At 41.6% G+C, this 12220-nt stretch overlaps 1 non-coding gene across 1 annotated transcript; it reads right to left on the bottom strand.

Moving 5' to 3' along the window:
• Positions 1–3446: 3446 nt before the first annotated feature.
• On the bottom strand, positions 3447–3551 carry LOC139080393 (U6 spliceosomal RNA). The gene has a single exon (XR_011534879.1). It is a non-coding gene; the product is annotated as a U6 spliceosomal RNA (small nuclear RNA).
• Between the last annotated feature and the right edge of the window lie 8669 nt (positions 3552–12220).

Raw genomic sequence — 12220 nt, 5'->3', positions numbered from 1 at the left:
TTTTCAGAAGTCCTTTACAGCAATTGAACAAATGAAGAAAAATTCTAGGATTCTTGTGTGACAGTGCAATTAAATAATATGAACTGCAAGACCCCACTTCATATTCTAAAATTTAGTTATGATGTATTTTCTGAGAAATGGTATTTTTGGAACAAAAATAGACATTGTTCAGGTTAAGGCTTTATAACTTTAAATTATGAACCACCAAGCAAAATCACCAGATAATGCATTATGTTCTGTTATATGCCGAATTAAATACATCTCTAACAGAGAGAAATCCTCTCTCTTTTAATAGGGAGGCAGGTGGAAATGTCTGCAGCAGAAAGACCGCTTGGGAAAAGGTAATTAATACATTTACAACACTTCTGTGTGCCAGGCCCTGCGCGAAGGACTGTATGTATCTTGACCTATGTCATGTATTTCATCTGAACACTTGATAAACGAACCCATCTTCCTCTAGTCAGAATCCTTCATTTTAGGTTGTTAGGTAGTTATGAAAGGGACTACAGTGGTATTTCAATTATCCATTGCTGCCTAACACACCACCCCAAAACCTGCTTAAAATGACAACCACCATCAATTCTCTCTCATGATTCTGTGAGTTGACCAGGCAGTTCTGCCTCTGCAGTGATGGCTGGGGCGCTGGGGTAGCTGCAAGGCCTCCCATGGCCGCGTTCACATGGCAGGGAGTTAGTGTTGGCTGATAGCTGGGAGCTCAGTTGGGAGTGTTGGCCAGAGGCCAGATTCTTCTCTCCGGAGACCTCTCTACATGGTTGCTTAGACTTCCTCACAGCATAGCCATTGGGATTCAAGAAGGAGCATTCTAACAGTGAGCATTCCAAGAGTATAAACCCACCAGGTAAACACTTATTAAGGTAGGAACCCCTGCTCTAATCCCCGAAATGTGTGAATATGCTATCTCACATGGCAACAGAGACTGTGCAGATGCGATTAAGTTAAGGTGAAACGGGAAGATTAGCCTGGATTATCAAAAGAGGCCTAATGTAATCACAGGAGTCCTTATAAGAGGGAGGCAGGAGTAAGAGAGCTTTGAAGATGTTATACTGATGGCTCTGAAATTGGAGGAAGGGGCCACGAGCCAAGGAATGCAGGCAGCCTCCAGAAGCTGGTCAAGGCCAAGGGAAGAGCTTCTCCCTTAGAGCCTCCACAAGGAACGTGGTTATGCTGACGTCTTGATTCTAGCCCAGGGAGTCTTAATATAAGACTATATTAACTATAAGATAATGTTTGTTTTGTTTTAAGCCAGTAAATCTATATAATTTGTTAAAACAACAATAGGGACTAATGCATTTATCAAGCTTCTGTTTTTATCCCATTTGTTAATATCCCATAGCTAAAGCCCAGAGTCATTGGACTAAATTTATGGAGGCATGGTTCATCATAACAGTCTCCCACCAAGGCAACAATCCAACGCAAGTACCATTTCCTTCAAAATAGTTCCTCTGATTTAGTTTTCTGTTGCTGCTGTAACAAATTACCGCAAACTTACTGACTTGACACAAATTCGTTATCTCAGTTTCTGTGGGGCGTAAGTCTGACAGGGGTTTTACCAGGCTAAAATCAAGGTACTGGCAGGGCTGCATTCCTTAGCCAAGGCTCTGGGGAAGAATCCAGCTTCAAGCCCACTTATGCTGTTGGCTGAATTCAGCTCCTTGGGGTTGTGAGACTGAGGTCCCTGTTTCCCTGAAGGCTGTCCACCAGGGGCCAGCCTTAACTGTGAAGCCTTCTCTCCAGGCCTCACAGTGACCCCTTGGATTTCAGAACCACCAACAGTGCATTGAATCCATCTCACACTTGGAATTCTCTGACCTTTCCTTCTGCTGCATTTGGAGAAAGTTCTCTGGTTTAAGGAATCGCATGACTAGATTGGGCCTACCCATCTTACTCTCCCTATTTTAAAGTCTACCATCTCAACGACTCCTGCAAGGCTCCTTTTGCCATGTAACATAACATTACCAACACTCCAGGGATTAGGGCATGGAGCTCTCCAGTGGCCATTATTCCGCCCATCACAGTCCACAACCAGAATCTTCGTGCCAAGGAGAGGTTAGAAGTGCGGCACCAATCTACTCTGCGCCTGCCTAGGAATAAACCCTCAAAGGTGCAGTTAGCAAGATAAACTCATCATCATTCTACTGTTCACTGGTTCCAACAGCATCTCCAGGAGACAATTTCTTTGAGATGTTACTCCTCCAAAATTGGTCACAGTTGGCTATTTCATAACCAGCTCTGCTCCATCGTAAAGGGCAAGGCTTCTCAAAAGAGCAACAATGCTATTTTTTGCAATAACCACATAAACTGCCTTCCTTGACAATGAAAGAGAACAACTCAAAAATTAATTAATTCAAAATGATCTGATGATATCATATGGTGGACTGTGTGCCTACAGTCGTGGCTGCATCTTCACAGCCCTCTTTTCTCTTCAAAGATTTTGGACATTTTGTGTAGTATTCTGGATCTACTAGTGGTGTCTTCATTGCTAAATGCAATGTAATTAGAGCATTTGGGGTGAACGTAATTATCCTATGTCATAAACATGAGAAGTGTCTCTTACTTATAGATACATAGACACTAAGAAGTAGGTAGAGGCAACAACTATACTTTTTTAAAAATCCCAATGCCTTACTGATTCACTTCAAAATATTAATTTCTTAAATATTGTATTGGACACTAAAGGACAATCTTGAGAAAACAAAGCCATGAGAATTGAGTTAAGGAATGTTGAGATAGCCAAAGTTACTGAGGAGAATTTTGTCCAACATTTTTATTAATAATTATTCAGCTAGAAGAGAAATATATGAATGAGCTGGTAGAAGAAAGGGGCCCTTGACGCTCACTCAAAACTTCTTCTCCATGATGCAAATTTAAATTCTGTTCCCCCAGGGGAAATTTCAGAGAGCCGCCCCTACCACCACCAACAAAGAAGATGCTTGGGGAATATTAGAACCACGTGGGAAGAGTAAGTCTGGAAGCTCTTGGTCCAGCTTCACACAGTGAGGTGGAAGGGAGCCTCCTTCTGGTCAATTAAAAAGCAGAGAATCTTGTTTTACACTGAAAGTTCTTCTTCGCCTATTTTACAGCTGAAATTGCAACTAGTTTCTCTTATTGAAAAAGATTCTGCAGTATTCATACAAGAAGAGCAAAGAAAACAATCAACTGAACGACTCCGTGGAAATGTGCCAAACATACACACACTTCAGGATCAAGGCAATTCTGCACCATTTCAATAACCGGGTAATCATTTTACACAACAAACTCCAAAGAAAACATAGCCTACACATTAAATATGTTCTCAAATTATGGGTAGATTTAGGACAAGTCTTATAAGCTAAAGAACTTGAAAGTCAATTTTTAAAATGATCTTTTCTTAAATTAAAATATTTGTTAATTTTATGTAGTCTAGATGTAGACTTCTAACATTTTTTTAAAGCATGGAACACTGCACGAATTTGTGTTATCTTTGTGCAAGGACCATGATAATCCCCAATGTATCATTCCAATTTTAGTATACGTGCTGCTGAAGCAAGCACTAGACTTCTAGCATTTATTATAATAAATGTACTTTTAAAGCATAAATCCTGACTTGTATCTTTTAATTTACAAATACATCAATTTGACTAATGGAGTCATTTTTCTGTCCAATCATGTTAAATTACACCCATAGCCAAATCCCTGAAGTAAATTATGGGCTCATTCAGGAAACATCCTGTCAAGAGAGTGTTGGGCACACAGTAGGCAGTCAATAAATACCGAAAATAATAAACGTATTCTATCAAGGCATACGTAGTAGATTTTCAACCACGTGGAAACTCTTCAATTGAAATGTTAACAACAATCCGGTTAGTCCCACATCCAACATACCTGAGAGTTGGTTTCCCTTCCATTAATTGGAATGCATTCTGGAGAGAGACATTAATTAATATTCATCAAGCTTACTACGAAATTAAAGCAGTGCTATCACCAATGTACTGAGAGCATATAATAATGATTTTAGAGCCACAGCATTCCTTGTTCCCTCCGGTTATGCTGATATTTAACTGCATGCCATAATGTAGAAATAATCATTCACCAAATGGTGAGGGCAGGTGGCGCCAGGCGCGCCCTTTTGCGTACTCTGGGGAGGCTCGCTGAATTCCCATTCACAGATACTGATGGCAGGCTTCCCACATACAAGGCACTATGCTAGGCTCTGGGTGCACAGAAGAGAAAGGGGAAGTGGTTCTGTCCTCAAGAGCTTATAATCTAGTAGACAGAAATTTAAACTCATAAGTGCAACAAAGTGTTATAAGTGCTGAGACAGAAAGAAAGAAAACACAAATGAAGAAAACTGTCAGTTCAGAGTTAGGCCTAGGGGAGAAAAGCTGGAAAAAGCTCTCCTGTTATACATGAGCACATAGGTTGCCTGACCTGAAGGCATCTGAACCTCCCCGCCTTCCTGTGAGAGCTCTAGGAAACGCTAAGGAAAACTAAATGCAGGAAAAGAAAGCCCAGGACAACTTGAGAATGCCTCACAGTCAAGCACCGTTTGCAACAGGCTATTCCTTAACAACCAGGCACAGGGGCCTGCCGGGTGGTGCAGGGGTTAAGTGCTCACGTTCCGCTTCGGTGGCCCGGGGTTCACCGGCTGGATCCCAGGTGCGAACGTGGCACTGCTTGTCACGCCATGCTGTGGCAGGCGTCCCACATATAAAGTAGAGGAAGATGGGCATGGATGTTAGCTCAGGGCCAGTCTTCCTCAGTAAAAAGAGGAGGATTGGCAGCAGTTAGCTCAGGGCTAATCTTCCTCAAAAAAAAAACCAACCAGGTACAAACTTTCAGATGCTAGATGGCAAGTACCAGAACGTAACTTCCTACTGGGTGCCGCACATGCCACCTATCCACACACGATACACTGCCTTACACAGGTGTATTTTTCCACTTTGGTTTTTCAGTCACTAGCCTTAGGAATAATCAAGGGCCTTGAACCCTGACTCACCAGGGCCAAAGCCACCCCGACTTCCCCAACATGTTCTCCAAAGAGATTTGCATGTCCCGTGTAAACAGGATCGCTAGAGGTATGTTCCAAAATTCCGCATTATGTGAGTTCAAGGGACCAGTAAGCTCCCTCTCTCACCGCTGCCTCCCTGCAGGCCACCCTCAGCCAGCTGTGACATTATCAGGCGGGCACGTCATCCCCAGTAAGGACTGTGCCTCCTACTTCTTTCCTGGTATCCTCCACAGCTCCTGCCACAGTGCCTCCCAGGTGGCTCATTAGACAATTGATAATAATGGTGATGATAACAACAAACACAGAAACTCTCCCAAGATGACCAGAATGATAAAATTCCAAGGTTTTGCCATGTGTTAGAAGTTCTATGAAAACTGTGGTTGGTGGAGAGGATAGTCTATTAGACATGTTCTATGCATTTTATATCCCCATTCTGTCTCCCCACAGCATCATAAATCACAGAAGGTAGGCTGACATGTATGTTCTTTATTGATGCTGCCCACGAAGAATTACAGAGGCTCCTGTTGGTACCAAATAAGGCATTTTATCTACTTAATATCAGTCACCATATGGAGCAGCTTCTACCTGAGGCCTGCCTGGGTGAAGGCCAAGTCATTGTGAGACCTTATGTCCAATTTATCCAGGGTTCTGATTTACCAAGTGATGTCCCAAAGTGCTGCCATAGATGCCAGACCCGTGTTGGTAGAAGCAGGCACGAGAACCCTCTCCTGTGTCCAGTAAGCAGAGGGAAGTCTTTGATCTCACTAAGAGGCCACAACTCTGTTGCTTATACCCCCTTCTGGACCCATAAAGCTCCTGTTTGTTGCAAGAGCATTTATTTGGAAAATTAAAGGATAAAGGGCTTGTTTGCTTTAAGAAAATCAAAGAATAAGCTCAATAATTTATGGGAAGTGTTATTTGGCTACTGGATCAGTGGTTAATTCTGCATATGTTCTCATAAACATAACCACAGTGTTTCATGTGAGGATCATCTTGTAAACTAAATGTACTGGCAGAGGAAAATCAACTTGAGGCACCCAAGACGTGACAGAAATTGGCAGCTACGGAAAACACCTGTAATGCTTTCCTCCCCAGCCTCACAGATGACCACCAGAACAGGACTACCCTTGCTCAACACTCCTCTCTCAAGTGGTTAGCTTTTCTGTCGACCGATTACCTCCTGGGTAAATTCCAGTATCAAGAAGGATAAGCTGCAATGTTCATTGCAATTTTATTCACAACAGCCAAGACTTGGAAAAAACCTAAGTGCCCATCAAGGGAGAATGGATAAAGAAGATGTGGTAATATATACACAATGGAATACTACTCAGCCATAAAAATGATGAAATCTTGCCATTTGTGACACCATGAATACACCTAGAGGGTACAATGCTAAGCAAAATAAGTCAGATGGAGAAAGACAAATACTATATGGTTTCACTCATATGTGGAAGATAAACAAGCAAATAACTGCCTAGATACAGAGAACAGATTGGTGGTTACCAGAGAGGAAGGGGTGGGGGGAGGGCAAAAGGGGTAAAGGGGTACATATGAATGGTGACAGATGGAAACTAGACTTTTGGTGGTGAATATGATGTAGTCTATCCAGAAGCCAAAATATAACGATGTACACCTGAAATTTGTAAAATGTTATAAACCAATGTGACCTCAGTAAAAATAAATAAAAAGAAATTGGAAGCACTAGCAGCACAAATTAAATAGAGAAATTCTCGGGGGTTTGTGTGTGGGTTTGCACACATATGCATGCACGAGCATGTGCGAGCGTTCACATTTTTTGTTTTCAAGTAGCCAAGGCCTACAGATTAAAGTGTACTTGTGGGAACTTTAGAGCCGTGTGTGTTTATTTTAGCCCTACCAGGGATGGGAAATCAACAGGGTAGACAAACAACCCCATGCGAAGCTGCTGCTATCATGATGCAAGTTGGTATTGTCATTAAATTGACTCGAGACAGGCTCTTTGCTTTTCATGAGCAATCCCGGACATGGGGGTTCTCTAGTGTGGGACTCGAAGGGTTTGATACGACTTCACGGCTACAGCTACCACTTTGCTTAGGACCTCCCAGGCGACATTGTCCTAGGTCAACTGCCTCCAACCCCTTTCCATCCTGCCGAAATCTTACAGGACGTATATTCTCACCCCTATTTTACAGATCAGGAAACTGAACCTCAGAGGAGTTAGTAGAAAATATGATATGTGAAACCAAATTAGTCTGACTCCGGTCAAACTCTTTCCGCTGTACACACAGCCACTGCGTTCATATACCTCCAGCATTATAGCCAGCCAACCAACATTATTTTCTAAGAACCCCTGATTTCTGGATGGTTAACAATCTGGAGAGACAAATGCTACACTTACGGCTTCCCAGCTAGAAGCAGACACTGTTACTTGCCTACTCTGCTGAGCTAGGACCAGATGGCATCCCTCCTCCCACCCGAGATCTCAAGAGGGTAGGAACAAGGTTTGTGGAACACAATGGAAATAAAGCTTCTCTCCTGAAGAAAAATCAGATGTGCATCATTCATTCATTCGTTCGTTTGTTCATTCATTCAACAAATCTTGAGTGAGGGATTTCTCCATGTCAAAACACTCACACTATTCGGGAGACAGATTAGCAAAAGAGCAATTTCTATGCAGAGTGATAAAGCTACTATTGAAACAAGCATAAAATTATTGGACACAGAGCAAGGACAACCACTTGCCATGCAGTGTTTAGAACAACTTCCATGCATCCAGGCAGAGTCCTAAAGAACAAATTATGATGAGCCTGGCCACTGAAGGGCAGCAGCCAGGAGATTTCCAGGCAGAAAGGACAAGATGTACACAGACCTAGAAGTGAGAGAGAACCTACGTGTTCCAAAACCTGCAAGCTCTCCCGTGTTGCTAGAGGGGGAAAGGGAAGAAAATGACACTGGACAATACAAAGAGGACAGATCATGAAGGTCCTGGGGAGAAATGTTAGGACTTCATCCTGGAGGGAATGTGTTCCCTAAACAGAAAGTTATAATTTAGATCTCTTAGGCATCCAAGTAGAGTGTCAGGGAGCCAGACCATTGCTCACCTGACTCATCTTGGGAGCAAAACACTATACAGGTAAGGTTTGATCCATGTGCTCCTCATTCAGCCCTAAAGAGTGATGGTGCTGTTTCCCTCGTTGGTAGTATGGAATTCTCCAGCAGTCTCGTGAACACACATGAGAGAACTGAGGGGACCAAAGAGGGCAGGGCTGGTGCCGAAGAGGATGTCGTTCATTCACTCATTGGTGCACTCACTTGTTCAGTCATTTATTTAACCAGGGAAATACAGCAATAATGGTTTAAAGCAAGGATTGGCATCTGTTAAGTCGAATGTGACCCACCACTTGCTTTTGTAAATAAAGTTTTATTGGAACTCAGCTATGTGTGTTCATTTATGTATTGGCAATGATTGCTTTCACACCAAGGGCGGAGGTGGGTTGTTGTAACGCAGATAGTATGGACCACAAAGCTGGAAATATTTACTCTCTGGCCCTTTACAAAAAACAACCTCTATTTAGTCAGGTTAAATACCTACTCTGCCATTTGTGCTCTGAACTTCAGTTTCCTCTTCTATAAAGCAGAAATGATAATAATGGTGTTATCTAATACATTTGCTGTGAGGATTAAATAATTTTTTATGTGTAAAGGACGCAGCACAAAGTAAGCACTGAATAAATATTAGTTGTTGTTATTATTATTTATTCCTTCAACAATATTGCAGGAGTAGTCAGGAGATTGGGGCAAGGACTACACTGGGCATTGTCTCCAGTCTCCAAGGTTGCTGGGCTGTTTGAGATGCCGGTTCCATGGGCGTACAGGCAGTAGGGTATCCAGGTGTGGCTAGTGGAGGAAGAGCTAGGGCTGGGTAGATACATTTGGGAGTCAGTCACATATAATGTATTTAAAGCCACAGACCTGGATGGAATCACTGGAAAAAGTGTATGTGGAAAGTAAAGGAGGGCCAGAAACCAAATTCAGTTGAGGTTTGTGGTCATAAATTTAAAGCTAGACTAGCACACATTGTTGCATTTTTTTCCAGCTACATTCAGTTGTGCTGATGCAGGGGTGGAACAGGAAGACAGTTGAACTTACTGAGGGTTGGAATTTTACCAGGCAAAAACAATAAGAGGAATGGGGCAAGGGAGCTGAACACGTGTACATGGAAATTTTTTAAAAATAGACTGAGAAATCTTAACCAAGTGAAGATGGATGTTGGCCAGTGAGAAAGTAATAAGGTCAATGGCCTGGGGTTCCTAATGGTGTCCAAGAATTACTGGGGTAGAGTAATTCTCTACTTACTCACTTACCCGAGAGTAAGTGAACTTGAGAGACGAGAAGTGATCAAAGAATAGATAGAAATAGTGACAGAGAGAAATTTAGTAAACTAATGGCTAAAATCCTTAATGCATAGGGGAAGGAATGGAGGGGGAAATAGATAATTGTGAAAAGAAAAGAAAGGGAGGAGGAGTCCAAAGTCCACGTGCTTCAAAGGAGCAGAGGGACTGAAGAGGAAGTGGAAGTTACGGTGTAAAAGCAGTCTTGAAGGAAAAAGTGCACGCCTTACACTAAATAACTTCAGCCACAGGTAAGCAACTAAGAGAGAAATGCTCACACAATAGAGGCTAAATATAAATAATGTGAAAAGAGCACATTATTAAGGTAACACTAGCTGCTGTAAGAAAGAGATAAAACCCAAAAGCTCAGTGGCTTAACTTAATAGAAGTTTATTTCTTGCTCAGTAAACTCGACAGAAGTTTATGTCTTGGAAGAGGAAGGGCTCTTTTCCATGTAGTTATTCACAGACTCAAGGTGATGGAGGCTCTGCCATCTTCAATATGTGGTTACTAAGGCTGCCATGGTTGTTGACATCAAGACAGTAGGAGAGAGGGAGAAGAGCATTGCATTATGGGTCAGGCCTGGCAGCGGCCAACATCAGTTTCTCCCATTTAGTAATCTGGCTAGGAACGGAGTCTGTATTTTGTGCCCAGAAATAAAGGGAAATAAATTTGATGACTCACAGTGGAAGTCTAGGGAGCGGTTTCATCAGCACATTGTGGTGGAACTTTTTCAGAAAAAAAAAAAATCATGATGTATTTTAAAAAATCATGGACTCAGAAGAATTTGATTCAAAAATTTAGCTTCATCATACATATGACCTTAAGCAAGTCATGGAAATTTTTTAATCTTTATTTATAAAATTGGCATAAATAACACTTCTCTTGCCTTGAAAGGTACTTGAAAATATCAAAATGAGATACCATGTACTCAGAATGTCTTATACTCTGGAGCACCTCATAAACGCCAACTATTACTATTACTGCTGAGAACAGAACTGATACTTGCGCCATTCTTGCTCCTTTAAATTAGCTACACATCCCTGTGCAAAGTGGCGTTATAATCCCATAAAAAGCTGCTTCAAATACTTAGACTCCTTATCCAAAATTTCTACAGACATGCATTCCATTTGTCCACCTAAATTCTGGCTCTTGGCAACCCCAACCTCCCAGTTCTCCATTTGGGGATCATACATATCTCTCATTTTCTGCCTATCTCATAATATTGAGACCTGAGTTCTGGGTTTCCATCTTGTTTTTGCCCTCTGACATATCTACAGGACACAAACCTACTCCTGTTAACAACTATGCCTTTACAGAGAGAGACCCGGGGGGGCTGCTCCATTTTCTGTTCATTACCATTGTCCTTTTGAAGCACAGTTGTGCAGGCTGTGTACTGCATAACCCTAGAGGCCATCATTCATACAGTTATGCAGGATGTGTACTGCATAACTCTAGAGGCCATCATTCGTATAGGTGACCAAGTTATTACTACAATGTTCTAGTGGATGACAGCAAAGCATTTTGGTCTATCCAGACAATATTCCATCAAATAGAAGTTACGTGTCTGTAGAAAGAGGCCCCTTTTCCCAATTCACACTAAGGTGCCATACGAACTTGTGGTGACCCCTCATGTGAGGTCTGTTCCTGCCCAAATGTGAGAGTCACATGACCTGTCCGGTAAGATTAACCACAAAATTCAAGAAGATACTGCACTGAAAAAAACCAGAACTGTGTCAGAGCCTTGTCTCTTGCAAACCATAGGTAAAAAATATTTACCAATTCCTAATAACATTGAATTATTGACTAAAAGAGCAACGCAACAGTAAAATATGTGTTGAAATCTGTTATACATGTGCCTGCGTTCATTATCACATAACCCTGTATGTAGATTTCCCATCATAAGTCTTTGGTTCTTTAAAGAAAAAATCTTTGTTTCAAAACCAAGTCAAAATGTTCCATTCTGTCACCGTTAAAGTAAAAATAAATAAACCCAAGTGTCCATGCTTTTGGACCACAGCTGGGTGCTTCTTTGTCTTCTGGACCACAATTTACACTGACGAGTCTTGTATATGTGATGCCCTAAGACGCAATCTGAGTTGAGAACTGCAGGTAAATTCAGATATGGACATACACAGAGAACAGCAGCCGAAACAGCCGAAACCTAAGAGGAAATTGCCCCAAGGAAAAGAAATAACAAACATGATGTCTCAGCTTCCATCTATCTCGGTTCATGTTAAGGAAACATCCCCTTCACACTATACTAACCCATTTACCTATGTAGTGTAGCCCATCTCATCTGTCTGTTTAGTCCCACCCATCTTTAAAGACATAGTTCAAAATCTACATTCTTCTAAACAAGACATACCATACGACCCCACTTGTGTAAGGAATGTAAAGCAGTCAAATTCACAGAAACAGAACAGAATGGTGGTTACCAGGGCTGGGAAGAGGGGGAAATGGGAGTTGTTGTTTCATAGGTAGAGAGCTTCTGTTTTGCAAGACAAGAAAGTCCCAGAGATGTGTTACACAATAATACGAATATACTTAACACTACTGACTGTCCACTTAAAAATGGTTCAGATGGCAAAATTGTGTTACTTTTTACCACAATTAAAACATAAATTTAAGAAAACTACATTCTTCTGAAATCCTTTGTTAGCCATCCCTGCCTGAAGTGACCCCACCTTCTTCCCCAAAATTATTACCTGTCCTGTTAATTGTTGGTTGATCACGTGCCTCCTTGTAACAACTGCTTTTGTCTGAAACTGTTAACTTAGCATTTTTAATATAATGACTTTTGATATATTTGAGTCCTAATGAGACAATAATGGTGAAATCA

The sequence above is a fragment of the Equus przewalskii genome, chromosome 29 (genome assembly GCF_037783145.1).
Source record: "Equus przewalskii isolate Varuska chromosome 29, EquPr2, whole genome shotgun sequence".
In the NCBI taxonomy this organism is placed as follows: Eukaryota; Metazoa; Chordata; class Mammalia; order Perissodactyla; family Equidae; genus Equus; species Equus przewalskii.
This window is presented reverse-complemented; position numbering and strand designations above follow the sequence as displayed.